Source organism: Triticum urartu, chromosome 5 (genome assembly GCF_003073215.2).
Source record: "Triticum urartu cultivar G1812 chromosome 5, Tu2.1, whole genome shotgun sequence".
Lineage (NCBI taxonomy): Eukaryota > Viridiplantae > Streptophyta > Magnoliopsida > Poales > Poaceae > Triticum > Triticum urartu.
In genome coordinates, this window is record NC_053026.1 from 180,055,118 (window position 1) to 180,075,088 (window position 19,971).

Here is a 19,971-nt window from a genome sequence, read left to right on the forward strand (position 1 = left end):
TTCTGGGAACGGGGGTCCCCAGACTTGCCTGCCTGCGGCCAGCAGCGTGGCTCAAAGGGGGGCCCAGCGCGGCCCATCTTCACCAACATAAACCCAAGACCCTTGCGAGGGGCCAAGCCTCGCGGGGCGGACGACACGGAGCTTCCTCAGGCACAACCTCATCAGGCTGGCTCACGAGGAGGCGGAGAGACCAAGGCGGGGTACCTCACGAGGTGCCCGTGACGCAAGCCATGACGACCAAGGGCGCCAGGCTGGTGCCAGCCCGCGCAGTGTCCTCCTTTCCTCTTTGGTGCAAAGGGGGCAAGCGCAGCCGCGGAGTACCGAGGCATCAGGCAAAGGTTGCCATTTCGGTGCAACAAGACCAAGACCAGAAGGACTGCAAGACGGAGGTCATCGTGGAGCCCAAGACGGCGTCACCACCAGAGCTTTGCGCAGGCAAAGACTACTTTTGTCAGGGTAGCTAGTACTAGCTGCCCCCCTTCAAATTAGCCCGCCATTGTTGGCTCCCTTCCCGCTCGTTATTTGGGAAGAGGACCAGGGCCTTTATAAATAGGACCAGCCACCCGCAAAAGCAAAGGGGGGTTCACAAGGGTTCTAGAGAGGAAGTTCTTTAGAGAGGGGTTCGATCAGAGAGAGAGAGAGAGAAAGGTGGCTGAACTCCCCCCCAGCAGTTCATCGCCCCAGCCAAGAACAGACCCTCGCAAGGCTGTTCTTCCTTGTATCACTCAATATCATCAGCCCAAGAGGCAATCCACCACACCACACACTGGAGTAGGGTATTAGACCACAACGGTGGCCCGAACCAGTATAAACCCTGTGTCTCTTATGTTGTTCGTTCCATAGTTTAGATCTTAGCAAGGTGGAGGGGTGCAGGTAGGTAGGAAGCGAGATCTCCGCGCGCACCCCAAGGGTCTGCCGGAACCCAAATCCGACACATGGTAGTAGCTGAATCTTAAAATCACACATACAGATCTCACTTCTTAGGGACGGCCTCAATGAAACAACCCACCATGTACTCCTACATGGCCTCTCATAAATACCTTTACCAAAACATGTTCCACACATCCCTCACATTACCGACATAATCATTTCACTCTAGCCCATCACCCAGATGAACCAGACCTGACACAACTCTAAGCATAGTAGGCATAGCAAGGTAGGAATCACATACATGGCTCAATCAACTCCTACACATGCTAGTGGGTTTCATCTAATTACTATGGCAATGACAGGTCATGCAGAGGATAAGGGTTCAACTACCGTAGCACACAGCAGTTTGAATCGTCTTGTCTTAATGCAGTAAACAAGAGCAGAAGCGAGAACATGGGTTGTATCGGAATGATCAATGGGTTGCTTGCCTGTTGTAGTGGTAGTAGGGTACTGCCCTTCAGACGGATACTCGGGGTTATCCTCGGAGGCAGAACCTACCACGAAAGACACACCGAACATAATCAACACATGGCAATATGCAACAATATGATGCATGCTATGACATGGCAATATGAAAGTGTCTTGGCCTAATGCAAGCTAAAACAGAAGGGGATGAACTCATTTGAATCAAAGATTCAAATGTTAGCTCATTAAACATGGCCTTATTAGTGCATTACCTTATTCTTCTTAAACAGCAAGGTTAACTTGTTTTGTCATGCATGAAACCATTACAGATGGATAGATTGGATTTTTCTGATCATTTTTCATATATAAATCTTTGCATTTGGAGCTATGGTTGATTTTCTATGATTTTTAGAAGTTTTGGCTATTTTCTGGAATTTCCTATATAAGAATAGTTCCAGTAATTGATTTAATGCGTCAGCATGACATATGTGTGATGTCAGCAGGTCAACTGGGTCAGCCAGGTCAAACCTGACTGGTGGGCCCTGTCTATCAGTGACTCAGCTAATTATCAGAATTTAATTAACACTAATTAGCTGTCAGTGGGGCCTGGGCCCACATGTCAGTGTCTAAACTAATTAAAATTAGTTAAGACTAATCCTAAACTAGTTAGCAGACCGGCCCCACCTGTCATAGACTCAGGAGGGTCAACCTGGGCCCACACGGGTCAGACGTGGTCAACTCGCCAGCGGCTTGACGCCGGCGACGACAGACGCGGCGGAGGGGCTCGGGTTTGCGTCTCCGGCGACCAAATCGATGGCGGAGAGCAGCTACGTGACGTGGGGAGCGAGCCGCGTCGTTTGGTGGAGAAAGTGGAGCTCGGGGAGGCCGGGAACGACGTCGGCGACGACCTTGGCAGTTGCCGGAGTTCGGGCGAGGATGAAGCTGAAGCTACAGGGCACGGCGAGGCGCAGGGAGTGGTGCGTTAGGCTCCTGGGAACATGGTGAATGTGGTGACGCGCTCGGAATCGAGCTTACGCGCCTGTGGCCACGGCGGCGACATGGCCGGCGGAGCCGAGCTCTCGGCCGTGATGGCCAACGGGGTTAGAGGGCAGCTCGAGCGACGTGGCTAGGGGGAGAAGAGAGAGGAGCTCACGATGAGTGCAGTGGGCGTCAAAGCGGGCTCGGGGAAGCTTGGGAGGCGGCAAAATGTTGAAGACGATCTCCGGTGACCGACGAGGCGAACGGCAGCGGTGGCGGCGTTGCAGCGCGTCCGAGGCCTCGTGGCTCGTTGAGGAGGTCGAGCGAGATGTTGCGGAGCTCGTGGGCACGGTGGGGTGACACGGGGACGACGGTGGCTGCGGCTACGACGGCAAGACGATGGCGGCTGCGTCGGCCATGGCTTCGGGGGAGCGAGGGAGAGAGGCAGGGGGCGAATGAGATTTCCACGGGGTCGGGGCGGCGACGTGGAGCTCGCCCAGGTGTCTTGGCCTCGCGGGCGGCAAGCAGCTGACGCCGTGGCGAGCTCGAGCTCGCCGGCGTCACCTCTGTGCCTGCCTGGCGAGGGAGAAGCAGCTGGCTGGCGCGGGCCAGCACAGTGCTGGGCCGGCCAGGTGGGCTGCCAGGTGGGATGCGGCCAGGTAAGTTTCCTGCTCCTCTTTTATTTCTGTTTTTCTATTTTTCTGTAAGTTTGTGGCTTTATTAAAAATACTTAGGCACTTACAAAAATCCTGAAAATAATCATAGGCTCTGTTTAGATTATTTCCAATAGCCCACACTTATTTCCAGAATTATTTGAGCATTTAACATATTTTATAGCATTTAAATGCCCAAATTCAAATACTTATGATTTAAATCAAAAAATCCAGAATGTCCTAGAAAGAGTGCACCATTTTTGTCAAAGGTTTTAACCCAAAACAAAAAGGGTGGGCTTTTTAGAAGGGCATTTCAGGTTCATTGAAAAAGTTTTTAGTAAACCCTAGTTGTTTCCAGGGGGGTGCTGGGGCTTCTGTCATCCCCATTTCAAATTTAAAAGGAATTTAAACATGATGCACACTCTAATTCTTGAACTAGCTAGGGTGTGACATCCTCGAGCTCCCGGAGATGGTCGACGTGACGCAGAAGGTCGAGGGAAGGCCGTGGGTGAGCGTTGGAGGTGATGGGGAGGTGTGAGGTGCTCGGGTGGGCGGCAATGGCGGCGGTGGCCGAGGTGAGCTCCGACGAGCGATCGGGCGAGGCAGAGGGAACGGGGAAGAGGGGTTTTGCGCTCAGAGGGTCGAGGGGGCGTCCTTATATAGATGGGGTCGACTTGGAGGAGGGGTGAGATGGATTCGGGATCCCGAGGAGATCGGCATTTTCCGGCGGTGCGACGGCGGTGGGCTCTGCCCCGTGGCTTGGAGAAGAAGAAGGTGGGCGCAAGGTTTCGGGCGGATAGGTGGGCCCCGCAAGTCAGCATCGGCAAGAAAGAGAGAGAGAGAGAGAGAGAGAGAGAGAGAGAGAGAGAGGAGGTAGCGGGCGACCGGGGCGAAGCGGTTGTGGGAGTGAGGCCGTGGGGAATGTGGCCATGGGCCGCCCTGGTGCGGTAGGGCAGTGGGCCGAAGGCGTTTTTTTTGTATTTGTTTTAACCATGGCAAGGAAAACTAAAACAAAGTAAACATAAGCAAAATTATATATAGGAATATTATATCAAAATGTTCAGAAAACGAAATCCTAAAAGATGAAGATTTCTAAAAGATCAAATAAAATACATAAAAGTACAAATAAAACAAACAGTGCTACTGTTGCATTAAAACCCAACAAAAATCATTTTTTAAATACCAAAATCATTTCAAATTTATTTTCTCCTAATTTTTCATGGAAGGGAATCATTTTACCCTTATTTCAATATATTTTATTTTTGGAGAAAATAATTTGAATAAAAACCAAATAACTACAAATTGAAAGGGGGTTTCAAAATACTTCCAAATGACTTTCAATTTGATTCTTTGTAACTTCCAACTCATATTTCATATAATTGAAGAAGTCATTTATCCTCTCTTGTGAAAATCATTGAGTTGCATAAAGTTTCCAAATTTGAAATATTTCCAAATGGAATTCAAATCTTTTCAAAACCTTTTTCATTTAATTAAATGGAAGAAGTCATGTCATCTTCACTCTAGGGTTTTGTGATGAAATGAATTTGAATTCATGGAGATCAGAATGCAAAGATAAAGTTTGGGAAAGTCATTTCATTCCCTCTCATTCAACATTCAAAAAGTTTCAAATTCCTGTCAATTTCAGTCAATCAATCACCCAAGCAATCAAACAAGCAATCATAATTATTATTTAATATAACATTCCAAAATTTAGAATTTTGGGATGTTACATTGAGATAAGTAGTAAATCATATCCTGGTGACTACACACACAACCAGGAGCAAGAGAATTAAACCATAACTTAGCATCACCCTTTAATGAGAAAGGAAACAATTTGACAATATAGTAATAGCAAATTTTTCCTCATGAGCAAATAGGGTGGCTATATCATTCAATTTAGTAAGATGTGCCACGACTGTTTCATATTCGTAACCATAGAAAGGATCAGATTCAACCTAAGTAATTAGCTCAGGATCGACAGAGAATTCATAATCATTATCAGTAACAAATATAGGTGAAGTAGAAAAATTGGGATCATATTTCATTCTAGCATTCAAGGATTTTTCTTTCAGCTAAGCTAACAGTTTCTTAAGATGCTCTCTATCATTACAAACAAAAAGTCTAGCGGTTTCTTCATCCATAACATAACCCTCAGGTACAACAGGCAATTCATATCTCACTACTGGAATCAGGATCTTTGTCGTCGGCCAGCTCGTTGTCGTCTGCTAGCTGACGGCAAAGAAGGTGTTTGCCATCAAATTAAAAAAAAGCTGTCAGGAAAGAAAGAGCTGACGGCAAAGAACATGTTTGCCATCAACCAGTTCTTTGTCGCCTGCTAGCACACGGCAAAGAGGGAGGGTTGCCCACTAATGAGAACCACCTAGGGGCCACTTTATTTGCCATCCGCAAGCAAACGGCAAAGAGAATAGCCAACCTAACGACTGTTTCCCCCCGGCCCCACCCCACTAGCTACGCTCTTTGTCGTCTGCTAGCAGACGATAAACAAATTAAACCTAACTAAAAACCGGTCGGCCCCGCACCCCACCCCCTCTCTTTCCCCTCACCTCACCCGTGCCACCCTCGTGCCTGCCGGCCCCGCCGCCAAATCCCACCGCCCCCGCCGCCAAATCCCACCCGCCCCCACCGCCCCCGACCCCCACCGACCCGCCGCCCCCGACCACCACCACCCCTGACGCCCCCGACCCCCCACCGCACCGCCCGAGCCCCCGACGCCGCCGACCCCCCGCCGCCCCGCCGCCCGTCGCCGCTCCGCCCCGCGCCCTGATGTCTACTATGCAACTTTATTCTTGTAGACTCGTGTTGGGCCTCCAAGCGTAGAGTTTTGTAGGACAGTAGCAATTTTCCCTCAAGTGGATGACCTAAGCTTTATTAATCCGTGGGAGGTGTAGGATGAATATGGTCTCTCTCAAACAACCCTGCAACCAAATACAAGAAATCTCTTGTGTCCCCAGCACACCCAATACAATGGCAAATTGTATAGGTGCACTAGTTCGGCGAAGAGATGGTGACAAAAGTGTAATATGGATGGTAGAAATATATTTTTGTAATCTGAATAAATAAAAACAGCAAGGTAGAAAATAGTAAACGGGCAGAAAAATGGTATTGCAATGCTTAAAATTGAGGCCTAGGGTCCATACTTTCACTAGTGCAACCTCTCAACAATGCTAATATAATTGGATCATATAACCGTCCCTCGACGTGCAACGAAGAATCACTCCAAAGTTCCAATCTAGCAAAGAACATAGGACGGAATTGTTTGTAGGGTATGAAACCACCTCAAAGCTATTCTTTCCGATTAATCAATCCTAGAGTTCGTACTAAAATAACACGAAGTTATTCTTTCCGATCGATCTAACCAAGAGTTCGTACTAAAATAACACCAAAGCAATTAAAATTCATAATATTCAATCCAACACAAAGAGCTTCAAAGAGTGCCCCAAGATTTCTACCGGAGAAACAAAGACAAGAATGTGCATCAACCCCTATGCATAGATTACCCCAATGTCACCTCGGGAATCCGCAAGTTGAGTGCCAAAACATATATCAAGTGAATCAATAGATACCCCATTGTCACCACGAGTATTCAATTGCAAGACATATATCAAGTGTTCTCAAATCCATAAAAGTATTCAATCCGATAACAATGAAATCTCAAAGGGAAAAACTCAATTCATCACAACAAGATAGAGAGGGGAAAACACCATATGATCCGACTATATTAACAAAGCCCACAATACATCAAGATCGTGACATCTCAAGAACAAGAGAGAGAGAGATCAAACACATAGCTACTAGTACAGACCCTCAGCCCCGAGGGTGGACTACTCCCTCCTCATCGTGGTGGCCGTCGGGATGATGAAGATGGCCACCGAAGATGATTCCCCCCTCCGGCATAGTGCCGGAACGGGGTCTAGATTGGTTTTCGGTGGCTATAGAGCCTTGCGGCGGCGAAACTTTTGATCTAGGTTAACCCCGAGGTTTTTCGGAATATTTGTGAATTTGTAGTGTAAAGAGGGGGTGCGGGAGGCCACCGAGGTGGGCACAACCCACCTGGGCGTGCCTGGGCCCCCAGGCGTGCCCTGGTGGGTTGTGGCCCCCTCGGGGCACCCCCAGGTGCTTCTTTGCCCACTAGTGGTCTTCTGGTCTATAAAAAATCCACAAAAAGTTTTGCAGTGTTTGGACTCCGTTTGATATTGATTTACTGCGATGTAAAAAACAAGCAAAAAACAGTAACTAGCACTGGGCACTGGGTCAATAGGTTAGTCCCTAAAAATGATATAAAGTTGCTATAAAATGATTGTAAAACATCCAATAATGATAATATAACAGCATTAATACTACATAAATTATAGATACGTTGGAGACGTATCACGCCCCCGACCCCCCGCCGCTCAGGCCGCCCGCTGCCCCGCCATCCATCGCCGCTCCGCCCCGTGGTGAGATTTCTTTCCTTTTTTCTGTCTTTTTTGTTGATGTTTTTTGATTTAGGTTAATTAGTTAGTTAGTTTTTTAGGTTAATTAGTTAGTTGTTTTACCCTACTATACATAGGTTAGTTAGTTAGTTATTTTTTAGGTTAATTACTTAGTTAGTTTTTAGGTTAATTACTTAGTTAGATAAGCCCTAGAACAAGAAAAGAAAAGAAAGAAAGAAGACCTAAAAGGACTATGAGGAGAAAACATAGAAAGAAGAAGAAGAAGAAGAAGAAGAAGAAGAAAGAAAACAGAAAAAGAAGGAAAGAAGAACTAAAGTCTACTGTCACTGGGAGAAGCTTATTTCCATAGTTGTCGCAACTAAACCGAGTGTAGCTAGCGTTGTCGCTGCCGCTGGAGATGCGACGGATATAATAAGTTGGTCATAACCCCTCTTTAGTGCGGTTGGTTTACTTGCGACATCGTTGTTTTCATGTTCTTCGTCAATCACCATTCCAGATAATCTGCATATTCCCGTAACTTGTATCAAGCAAGGGAATAAGCAAACCGTTTGCTTTTCGATTGAGGGCAATGCTTGCTTTTCCTCGTTTTTAAGGGATGATGACACTGATTGTAGCTATAGTGCGGTAGGAGTGGTGATGTACCTAGCCACTATCATTATCCGACCACATTCCAAATGCAACCCATTTTAATACACCTTTTACTCGCAATCCGCTTAAACCACTGTGGGGTGTATTATTGGTCTCACGACGTGGTTCCTACTATAGCTAGTGTAGGATTCAAGTAGTTGATCCCGTTTACCTTCATTATGAAAGACCATTGTTCGGGTGCATCCATGTGTTAAGGGGTCAAGGATCAAGGGGAAAAGGAGTCGAGGGTCTAGGGGTCGAGGATCGAGGTGTCGAGGGGTCAAGGGGAAAAGGGGTCGAGGATCGAGGGGAAAAGGAGTTGACGGTCTAGGGGTCGAGGATCGAGGTCTCTAGGGGTCGAGGGTCGCCGCCCCGACCCCCTGATCTCGACACCCCGACCGTGACACGACACCGCGACCCCGCCTCGACACCGCGACCCCGACACAATACCCCGACCCCGACACGGCAACCCCGACCCCGGCACACTTAAATATTTTATTATGTTCATGATGATGGTACACACTTAAATATTTTATTATGTTTATGTTGTACTAATTTTGTTTACTCTTTGTCATTGTAGGTGTTGATAGATGGTGGGCGCGGGTCGAGAGCGCTCCGAGCCTCCTTCCTCGCCGCGTGCTCGGAGGGGTGCTATTATTCCACCCCAGCACCTTCGGAGAGCGCTGGTAGACAGCATGACGACACCGGCGGGCGCTTCTTCTTCGGCCGGGAGAGGTCAGGGGAAGCCCAAGAGGGATGCTAGAGGTGGACGTGGCGGCAGGAGAGGTAGGAAGGCTGCTGTACCTTCCTCACCGCCACCCCCGGCTGATTCTCTGGACCACTGGAGTACTCCGTCTCAGGTGGACCCGTCAGACATGGACCCGTCTCGGACTTTGGTCCACGAGCCTCAGGCCGAGGAGCCTCGGGTCGCTGAGCCTTCGACCCACAAGACTCGGGCCCCAGAGTCTTCGTTCCATGAGACTCCGGTCCTAGAGTCTTCGTCCCACGTGACTCCGGAGACTAGTGGCCATGATGATGGTGAGGACACCTTTTCTAATGATAGTTATAGCGAGGGCGAGCTGGTTGAGGGGGGCAAGAAGGTCTTCCAGCATGGTGGTATGAAGCTCCCGGCCGTGTTGGCGACCCGCGATCAGAGGTGGTTGATTGAGCCTAACAAGGAGAAGTAAGTGCATTTACTCTTTTTTAACCTTTGTCCTTCATGTTTCTTCAAATTAATATCTAATGTGTTGGCCTTGTCATACTGCAGGGGGGTGGAAATACGACAATGGAATCTGCAGGCCCAACCAGGTCCTTGGTGTGCTTTGCCGGCACCACTTCCCGGGGTGGGTCACGTTTCCCGGTGAGGGTCACGTTCCACAGCTAGCACTGAGCTGGGAGCTGTATGTGGCTGCCACGGCCCCGCCGGAGGAGAGGTTCGATGGTGTCTTGTGCGAGACGGTGGCCGACATTGTGAGGCGGCGTTTTTGGGTAATTTCTCCTTTACATAATTAAAAATCAACAGTACCTAGTGATTGTACTAATCAGTGTTGTCTTGTTCGATTGCAGACCTTCTACAGGTGTCTTGAGGAACACAAGGCGGGCACGGCTATGGCTCTCGAAGTCGAGTGCAAGTGCCTACTTCAGAAGTTACGGCACGAGGCTAGGGTGCAGGCTGTTCGAGACTACTACGCCTCGCCTAACAGGAGGGCCAAGAAGAAGTGTCGCGCCATGTATCTGAGTAAGGAGAAGTACATGAAGGTAATTACCTATTTTTAAGGCCTTGTACTTAGTTTCCTTGATTTCATTCGTAGGCGTAGCGCTGCAATTTCTCTTTTCCTAACTTAGGTGCCCCCGAGATGGTGTGCGGATAGGATGGACTGTTGGGAGGCGTTGGTGGATGAGTGGTGCTCTCCCCAATGGCTAGCCGTCCACAACAAGGCCAGGGATAAGCGTGCCCAAATGCAAGGTGTGCCACACCATCAAGGGAGCTCCGACCTGTTTGATACAGGGATCACTGGGTATGTGGTTTGTGCCCTTAACGATTCATGCAATTTCATTCTTCATGCTAGCTTGAGCCCTTGACTAATATGTTGTTCCTCTCTTTTAGGCGAAACACAACAAGAAGGACGTGGGCCCCCTTCCATTGATTCTTTCCCCAATATTTTTATTAATTCAAAAAATGATCTTCGTGAATTTTCAGGTCATTCCGAGGACTTATATTTCTGCACAAAAATAACACCATGGCAATTCTGCTGAAAACAGCGTCAGTTCGGGTTAGTTCCATTCAAATCATGCAAGTTAGAGTCCAAAACAAGGGCAAAAGAGTTTGGAAAAGTAGATACGATGGAGATGTATCAACCCCGTCCATGCCTTTATAAAGGTGGGGAGGCATTGGGGGCAGCCACCCTTCCACCCTTGCCCGTCTCCCTCCCGTTACACCTCCCCCTCGTGCAGACTCTTGGCGAAGCCGTGTTGCAATTCTGCTGCCACCACCACCATGCCGTCATGTTGGTCCCGATATCATATACCTCCTCTCCCTCGCTTGCTGGATCAAGAAGGAGAGGACGCCACCGAGCCGTACGTGTGCCTAACTCGGAGGTGCCATCTGTTCGGCACTAGATCAGATTGGATCGCGATTGGATCATGAAGAGTACGACCACATCAACCATGCTACAACACTAACACTTTCGGTCTACAAGGGTATGTAGACACACTCCCCTCTCGCAACTATACATCTCCTAGATTAGATCTTAGGTGTTCCATAGGATTTTTTATTTTCATGCTTCGTTCCCAATTATTGACTTCAGCAACTCACATGGATCTACTGCTTTCTTGTATTCTTCAAGCTCGGCCACTGCCATCTATTCATCAACAATAATGGAACCTTGTTGTAGGCAATCTTCGCCCTTTGCCTGTCTTCGGATATAGTAATCACCCCATTTGGACAGGGCAACTTTAGCTTGAGGTACACGTAACATGCTCTCGCCATGAAATGTGTGTAGGAAGGCCTACCGAAGATAGCGTTATAGGCACTCCAAAAGTCTACCACTTCAAAAACCATGCTCTCCTTTCTGTAAAAAAGTTCATCCTCGAACACGAGATCCAAAGATATCTGTCCGAGTGACCTTTCCTTCTTTCCGGGGATGACCACATGGAACTACATGTTGCTCTTGCTCAACTTGGACATAGGACTGCCCATTCCCTTCAAGGTGTCAGCATAAATGATGTTTAGGCTGCTAATGCCGTCCATGACGACTTTGCGCAGTAGGACTCTACTAAAAAGAGGATCCACCACTAGTGCCTGCCGCCAAGGGGTCAGTATGTAAGAGGGGTGATCCAACTAATCAAAAGTTATGGGCGTCTGGTCCCAATCACGATATGTCGTGACAGAGGGCATGGCCATGTTCACCTCTCGGCTTATAACCTTCATGTTTCTCTTGCACCGAGGATCGAAAAAAATTATCAAAACTTTCTCCACTATGGGGAACCCGCTGGCGAGTTTCTTTTCCCCATCACTGTCGTCTTGATCTTTGTCATCCAACTGGTTTTCAAGTAAGTACTTCTTCAGTAACTTGCACTCCTGAGTGGACTATTTGGTCAAAATTCAATATCCCTCCTCATCACTTTCAGTATGAACTTGATAGGGTTGATTAAGAATATCGCCGTCCTTCTTCTTCGGGGTCCATTCTTTTTTCTGTTTCTAGGAAATTTTCCGTTCCCTTGTCCGGCTAGGGCCGCCACTTTGGCATTGCCTGTTGCATTAGCCCTATGCTTCTTATTTCGTCCGACATTGTGGCCCAATTGATTAGCATTGCCTTCTTGGCCCTTTCCACTCCGCAGTCAGTCTTCTTCCTTGCCATTTGCATATTGATTGGCTATTCCATAGCTTGACTCAGGGTCTTGATCTCTGTTCAACCAAACTTGAGGTTTAACTCTTGATATTGACACCTTGTTTGAAGGTGCAAATGGCTTGGTGTTCGCTCACGTTCTTGACTGTGTTGTGGGTCATGGTCCACCGCTAGATATACACTTTCAAAGTCTTGTTGTTCTTCTAAAAATGATACTGCAACTCGTCTAGTGTGCCCGACCGCTTGTACGTGCCCTCGAAGGTCTTCACAAACACTCGAGCAAGGTCGTCCAAACTGGAAATGTTGTTAGGCAGTAGTTGATTGAGCTAGGCTCTCGCGGACCCTTCAAGCATCAAGGGAAGGTGCTTCATCGCTACATCGTCGTTGCTGCCACCAATCTGCACGGCCACTTGATAGTGTTCTAGCCATGTTTCTGGCTTAGACTTGCCCGTGAATTTGCTAACTCCAGTTGCCAGCCTAAAATTAGTATGAACCTCTGCAACACGTATGTATCCGCTAAAACACATTGGACCCAAGGAAGCGGGTCCACTCGGATAGTCCCTGTCATAATTTTCTCTGTGAGCCCGACCTCGGTCGACCACATTCTGGGAAAGAATGGATCTTGCATTGAATTGTGGGTCACGGTTACCCATACCCTCTTGGTCTCGTAGATGATAACCACACAACTGTCGTGGGGGGCTGGCCCTCTGATCGTCTCCATGCTAGCGTCTGTCATCATACTGCCGGGGCACGTACGTAACGTCCCGCGGAGGGGTTGCCTGGTCACAATAATGATCGTCACAATGCCGAGTGGGTGTGACATGAACATGGTTCCGATCCCCATACTGCTATGGCTGCCGAGTGTGGGCTATCCCTTCTCTTGTGGGAGGGGACCTCCTGTGTCTCCCGGGAGCGACCGGGCTGTGAGCCGACTAGATTGTATCTGCTCACACTGATTTGCTGTGTATGTGGTTCTGTGAGTGTGACACAACAGAATTCTGTGCCATTGTCGTCTTCAAAAGCGCTTGGATTTACCTGATCCCCTCAACCACTGCTGAGCTGGACGGTTGAATGGAATCGACGATCCGCATCACATCCACAAAGTTTTGCAGCGGAGTGTGCATCACTCAATAGTTGCGGTTTTTGTTGTTCGGGGACAACTATCTTCGGTTCTAACTATAACTAGGTTGCTGACGAACATGATCTTCAAGTGTTTTCGGCAACTGTTCAAGGTGCGTGCGCTCGGCCAAGGTGCAAAAATGCGTCGACTCCAATGCTAGAGCCTCGAGAGTCATCCCTATGATAGGTGCGAGAAGAGCCTTAGTGGCCCTCCAATTGAGCTCATCCCTCTGCTCCCGAGTGAGGGGGAGGGAAGCGGATCTTCCACCCGGTGATCATTTCCTACGCCATTGTCAGCGTGCCATGCAACACATCACCAAGATCTTCCAAATTGCTTGAAAAACCAGGCAGGTTGTGATCCAGGCTGGCCATCAGAACTTCTGCGGAGGATTCCACACTCTTGCAGTCGGCTTCGCCTTCTGACTATTCATTGAGAGAAGTGAACAAATCATGAAAGGACTCGTTAGAATCGAGTGCTGCTACCTGCTCGGCCCTGGCTTGAAGAGCTACGGCGTGCTTAATCCACTACTAGAGCCACGATCGGCTGGAGCGCTTGTGGCAGCGTCCTACGGGGGTACGGGGGGTCGTCTGGTACGGAACCGATGGTTGCCGGAGAAGGACTCCAAGTGAAATTGCGCGAAAATGCGACACGCCACGAATGGACAACGGCTCTGTGTCCGGTGGGGCCTCCTGGGGCCACGTTGAATCGTCGGCGATGAAGTAAATGGAGCCAAAACGGATCTCGTGGAACACATCTTGGCGCTAAAAACATGATAAAGGAAGAAAACTCCACCTACACCATCAATCGCTAGACAGCAACCCCATGGTGGGTGCCAACTGTCGTGGGAATGAATCTGACAGTAATGTAGGGGTAGGATGAAGGAGCATGGTCTAGCTACAATGCATGATAGTGGCGAGGGTCCCGATCTTTCGACGAGATGATAACTATCGATTCTGTGGAGTCGAGTTTGACAAGCCGACTACAAACGTGCATGACGTTGTGCCTTAGCAATCGCTAAACCAATCTCCTGAGGTTACCGACGATACCGGAATCATGGCCAACCTCACTATGAAGGTCTATTTCTGCATGCAATCAAAGAATAAGCAAGAGTATGATAATGCAATTTGAATATTGTGAATATATATGAAGTGTTGATATAGTGGGGATACGAAAGCGGTCTTGGCCTAGTCGTTGAACGAAGTACACAAAGTTGCAATGGCTAACTTTTAACTAAACAAATCCCAAGTCTGAACGACGCCTTAAGGGTTGTATTTATAGGGAAAAATAGAGGGGATTTCGTCCTCCCTTGGCAAGGTGGGACTAAAATGCCCCCGGAGTTCGTTTCCCCCACAATACAGACTCGAAAACCAACCTATGAAGTAGTATTTCAAAATTATACGGGCCATGCCCAAAACTAAGGTGCTATGGACGAAATTTATGAAATGGCATCTTGTATATTTCATCCAAGTTCCTTGCATGCCATCATGGAGGCTTCAAAGTGCTGAAAACTCCATGAGAAATGTCGTTCTGATTCCCTTCACGCGCGCCTTCATCTTCATGCTTGATCCTGCTCTACTGTTCATCCCTCCTGTCCATGCTAGGTCCTTCATTAGTAATCAACACAATCTATTTTAGGCAACATCATATTCTCATGAACATTAGAATTATTCCCAAGAAACGAAAGTACCTAATAATTTAACTGGCGTGCGCAAGCTCAGTAATTGGTCCAGTATGTATAATAGCAAGGGCTGTAGGTGTAACTATGGTATTGATGTCCTCATCAGCGGAAGCGTGACACAAGATATTTACGTGTTCAGGATCCTCTCGGAGGTAAAGACAGTATGTCTTGAGCTGTTGGATCTGTTTTTCTTGGGTCTTGATGATTATAGATGGATTGTGAACCCCTGTCTTTGTGCTATAGGGTGACATTGAGGCACTCCGGAATGAGGAATAGAAAGGTTGAACCAACGATGAAAAGAATTTGAAAGATCTTAGCGAAAGACATATGACTGATGACATTCATTCTTACGTCAAACTTTAAAAAGAATTTGAGAATAACTCCGGGAAATTTAGATGAGTCAGGTAAGATCCTGGGAAAAGACCTGTGGGTTAGGGCCTACTCAAAAGGTAACACCTTTGAATGATTTTAAAAGAGAGATTGCACCGGTTGAATTAAATGGCTTGAATGAAATAACAACCTCAAAATAACTTGAACGGATTGAGAATGGAAACGCGAATCTTCTGAGATATCTTCAATAGTCCGGATATAAACTGGGAGAGGTGAATAAATAAGAGAGCCTTGGATAAGAAATTCACATGGGAAAAATGTGAAACAAAAGGAAGATATATGATCAACACTGAAACTTGAAATTAATCCACCGGAGAAGAAAATGAGTGAAGAATGACGAACTTGAAGCTCCCTTAGCATCTTCATAAGAAACACCAGGTAAAAATATTAAAGGAAAAGAATTAGGAGACTTCACTCAATGAAATGGATACTTTATTAAGGATTCTGGCTCCATGAAAAAAGATGGGAGGGTGGGAAAACAAAGGCAACTTGGATGGATGGAATGAACACCGTTGAGAAAACTGATAATTGAACCTGCAAATGTTGAAGGGGTCAAATTTACTTGAAGACAAGCATGCCGGTTGGAAAATAATTGGCATGACCATTCCGCATGATCAAAAGGATTAGTACTCCCATAGAAATATGAGAACACCACTGAGGAAAAGGTATGGAATCAACACTTGACACTGAAGCAACTCAAATACCACAACTCAAAACAAAACAAAGGGTAGGCTTGCAGAATAAGCCAGAACAAACATATGATAGACCCCATATCGTATCATGTGTCTGTTGGAAAGATATCCTACGTGATAATTGAATTCCCACCTATAAACTCCCGAAACTTTCTGGTTATGCAATATGGTGTTGGGGATACAGGGAGGCACAAATATCTCACACAACTAACAAATCCTACACTCCAACTATATCCATCCGTCAACACATAACCAAGAAAACATCAGAAATTGTGTATCTCAGACCTTTGAAAACATCCGATATACTAGATGTGGCAATGCATCTGACCGCTCTCCCCAGTACTGGGTGTCGTCAAACTACTCTCACCACAAAAAGTATAGAAGCATTTTCGATGTCGGTGTCCTCTGGTATTCGAAACTGAGAGGATAAGCACTGTGACAAAAACACCTTGGAGCTCAACTCCCCGGGACACTGCAAAACCCCTAAATGTCAGGAGGCACTGTCGGTGTCAAAACCAGCGGATCTCGGGTAGGGGGTCCCGAACTGTGCGTCAAGGCCGGATGGTAACAGGAGACAAGGGACACAATGTTTTTACCCAGGTTCGGGCCCTCTCGATGGAGGTAATACCCTACTGCTGCTTGATTAATATTGATGATATGGGTAGTACAAGAGTAGATCTACCACGAGATCAAGGAGGCTAAACCCTAGAAGCTAGCCTATGGTATGATTGTTGTATATGGAGTTGATGTCCTACGGACTACAACCCTCTGGTTTATATAGACACTGTATAGGGTTAGGGTTACACAGAGTCGGTTACAATGGTAGGAGATCTTGAATATCCGCATCGCCAAGCTTGCCTTCCACGCCAAGGAAAGTCCCATACGGACACGGGACGAAGTCTTCAATCTTGTATCTTCATAGTCCTGGAGTCCGGCTGAAGGTATAGTCCGGCTACCCGAACACCCCCTAATCCAGGACTCCCTCGGTAGCCCCTGAACCAGGCTTCAATGACGACGAGTCCGGCGCGCAGATTGCCTTCGGCATTGCAAGGCGGGTTCCTCCTCCAAGTCCTTCATAGAAGATCGTAAACACCAAGAGTAGTGTCTGGCTCTACAAAATAAGTTTCCACATATTGCCATAGAGAGAATAATATTAACACAAATCAAATCTGCTGACGTATTCCGCAGTGCGTCATCACACTACGGCCAAGTCCTTTACTCGAATCGTTTTTACTTTTCCACCTCAGCACGTTTTGCGAGGCGGTTTCCTTGGCACGTCTTGTCAAAGCAGAGATCGTGTACCCCTTTTATGGGATTCTCATCAATACAGATGTGGGTAACCCAACCGTGCCCGTTAGCACGTTTCCTCGATTAAAGACGAGTCCCGAACAGTTATGGGGAGGGCTCTTGGTATTCAACCTCTTATAAAGAGATCAAGGTCTTACGCCTTTTTTCAATCTCAAGCGAGTTCGCCCGTCGCCTCGAGTTCCAACACCCTAGGCTCCAGATTCCAGGCGCTTCGGACCTTCGACAATGTCCGGTTCTGACCTTCAAGGCCGATGGATGACGGAGGAGGACGTACTAAAGTTGAGGGAGGCTAAGTTCCTGACCGGCGAAATTTCGCATAGGTTGCCTGCTCAAGGGCAGGTCATTCCCAGTCCCCAACCTGGTGAGAGTGCGGTGTTCATGTCTCACTTCCTTCGGGGGTTGGGCTTCCCAATGGATCCCTTTGTGAGGGGACTGCTGTTTTATTACGGGCTGGAATTCCATGACTTAGCTTCGGAGTCCATCCTCCATATCTCCTCGTTTATTATCGTGTGTGAAGCGTTCCTCCGGGTTACCCCTCACTTCGGATTATGGCTCAAGACCTTCAAAGTGGAGCCGAAGATGATCAAGGGACGACACGCAGAGTGCGGAGGCGCTGTTATAAGCAAAAATGTTGATGCTCCATGGCCCGAGGGCTCTTTTCAAGAGGAGCTAGGCTTGTGGCAACGAGAGTGGTTTTATATCACCGCTCCCCGGAGCACCAAGTGGGTGGCGCCTCCTGCCTTTCGCTCGGGTCTCCCACCACGGCTAGCGTCATGGGTCAACAGAGGGTTAGATTGGGGTTTGCCCAAAGACGTGCCCTTGCTGCAGGGCCGCTTTAATGATCTCTTGGAAGGAGACCTCAGCCTGGTCAAGGTGACGCAGGTCATGCTGATTCGCCGAATATTGCCCGGCAAACATCGCTCCCTTCGCCTGTGGGAGTTTAATCCAAAGGGACCGCGAGCTCTACAAAATTTAATGGGCACAACGCCCGCAGAGATGTATAAACTGTTCTTCGGAACACAAGAGATGTGTCCGGATTTAACCGAGGATGCATGCCTAAGCTGCAATCGCCCGGATACTCAAGTAAGCAACCTTGTGCTCGGACCTTCTATCCGTATAATTGTCATAAACTTGCCCCTAAAAGAGCCGTCCTTTTAAACAGGAGTGGATAGAGAAGGCAAAGCTGATCAGGTGTCCGGCTCCCCTTCCCGAAACCAGGCCGGATCCCGTGCTGGTTAGGATGCTGGAGATAATGCCTTTGGAGGGAAGCAAGGGGGAGGACAAGGAAACTATGGCCTCCTCGAAGGAGGCTGCTCCTAAGGGAGGAACCGACAATTCCTCTCCTAAGGGGAAGAAGAGAGCCGCCTCTGACGACCCGGAAACCATGGCCTCGAAGCGGGGGAAAAAATCCTCGTCAGAGGGTCCGACACCGGGGAATTCCTTGGCCGGACTACGCCCTCAAGGGGATCAGCCCTCCGGCGAGCCGTAAGTAGAGAAAGATTTTCCTTTTGAGGGATGAGGGAAATCCTTGATTTATATCCGAGAAGATTAACCGAATTTTTACCTTGTAGCTCGGACCTCAGCCCTTCTCAGCAGAGCTCGTCTTCGGGGGATCTCCTTCCGGAGATGATGGAGAGCGGGACGCCTCCCCCTGCCGTGCCGCCTAGCGAGGCGGGCGACCCTGAGGTGTCGTCGCGGAGGGTTTCTCCGAATCCGGCAGGGGCGGAAGATAGCTATGTGCCCCCCGAGGTTCTCCGTGTCCGGCCTTCGAAAGAGGTCGTGGGACAAGTCCGGCACCGTCTGGTGCTCGGCCGGAGGAGCTAAAGATTCTGCTGGGGCGAGCTTCTATCTCAGAGGAGCACCGTGCATTGATGGTCACGGTGATTGAAAGGATCCCATCCGCAGAGAGCGGATTGCATGAGGCCGTCAAAAGTTTACTGACGAGTTTTGAGGTACATTAGATAATGTACACTTTTGTCAGTTGCGCATGAATAAGATGCGCCCTGTGTAGATAGTAGCCCCTGAGACTCTACGCGTCGTCAAGAAATGACGACACGCGGAGGATCATAATCCCAGGTCTAAGATGTCGCCTTTGAATGTAGGCGGCAGGGTGTCCGGAATCGAGCCGAATGGATGATTTTGCCGAACTAAAGCGGCAACTGGACGTGGCAGATGCCGACATCGCGCTTGTCAACAAGCGGCTTGATGAGGCTCAAGGTATGTAATTCCTCGGGTGGCATCAGGTAAGAAGAGTTTTATGCCAGTGTCTTACGATGTGTGTGCTTGACGCAGATGGTGCAGCCGCCGTGGAGAGTCTTAGGGCAGAACTTGCCCGAGCTAAAGAACAAACCAGAGAAAGTGATGCGGCTGCCAAGAAAGCCCTTGAGGAGCTGAGAGCCGAACAGGCTGCTCATTGCCAAAGCAAGGAAGAGATGGCCGAGATGGCCGAAAAGTTAAAGAGCGCTGCAGACCGTTGCAGACTTCTTGAGAAAGAAGACCAGGCGAAACAGACGGACTTAGAGAAGGCCGTTGCCAATGCCAAGGACGCGCGCTCTGCGATGAGAGCTCCGAAGGAGGAGTTGCGTCAGGCCGAACAGATTGTGGCTGGAAAGCCCTTTATGATGCGAAGGAAATTTTGCGATCTGAAGTTTGCTCCGTTGGACCGGATGTGGAGTGTGGAGGATACCTATCTGGATTTGGCAGTGAGTGTTGCTGATGCGACCGAACACTTTCGAGATCAGAAAGATCGCGAAGTGGAAAAGCTTTTCTAGTCGCAGTTTCACAATCCAGAGCGTCCACTGGCAGTGGACGATCGTTTGGCTCAATGGGCCGAACTGAATAGGTTGTCCGGACTCGCCATGAAGGACGTCATGGGTCATCTGTGGCTG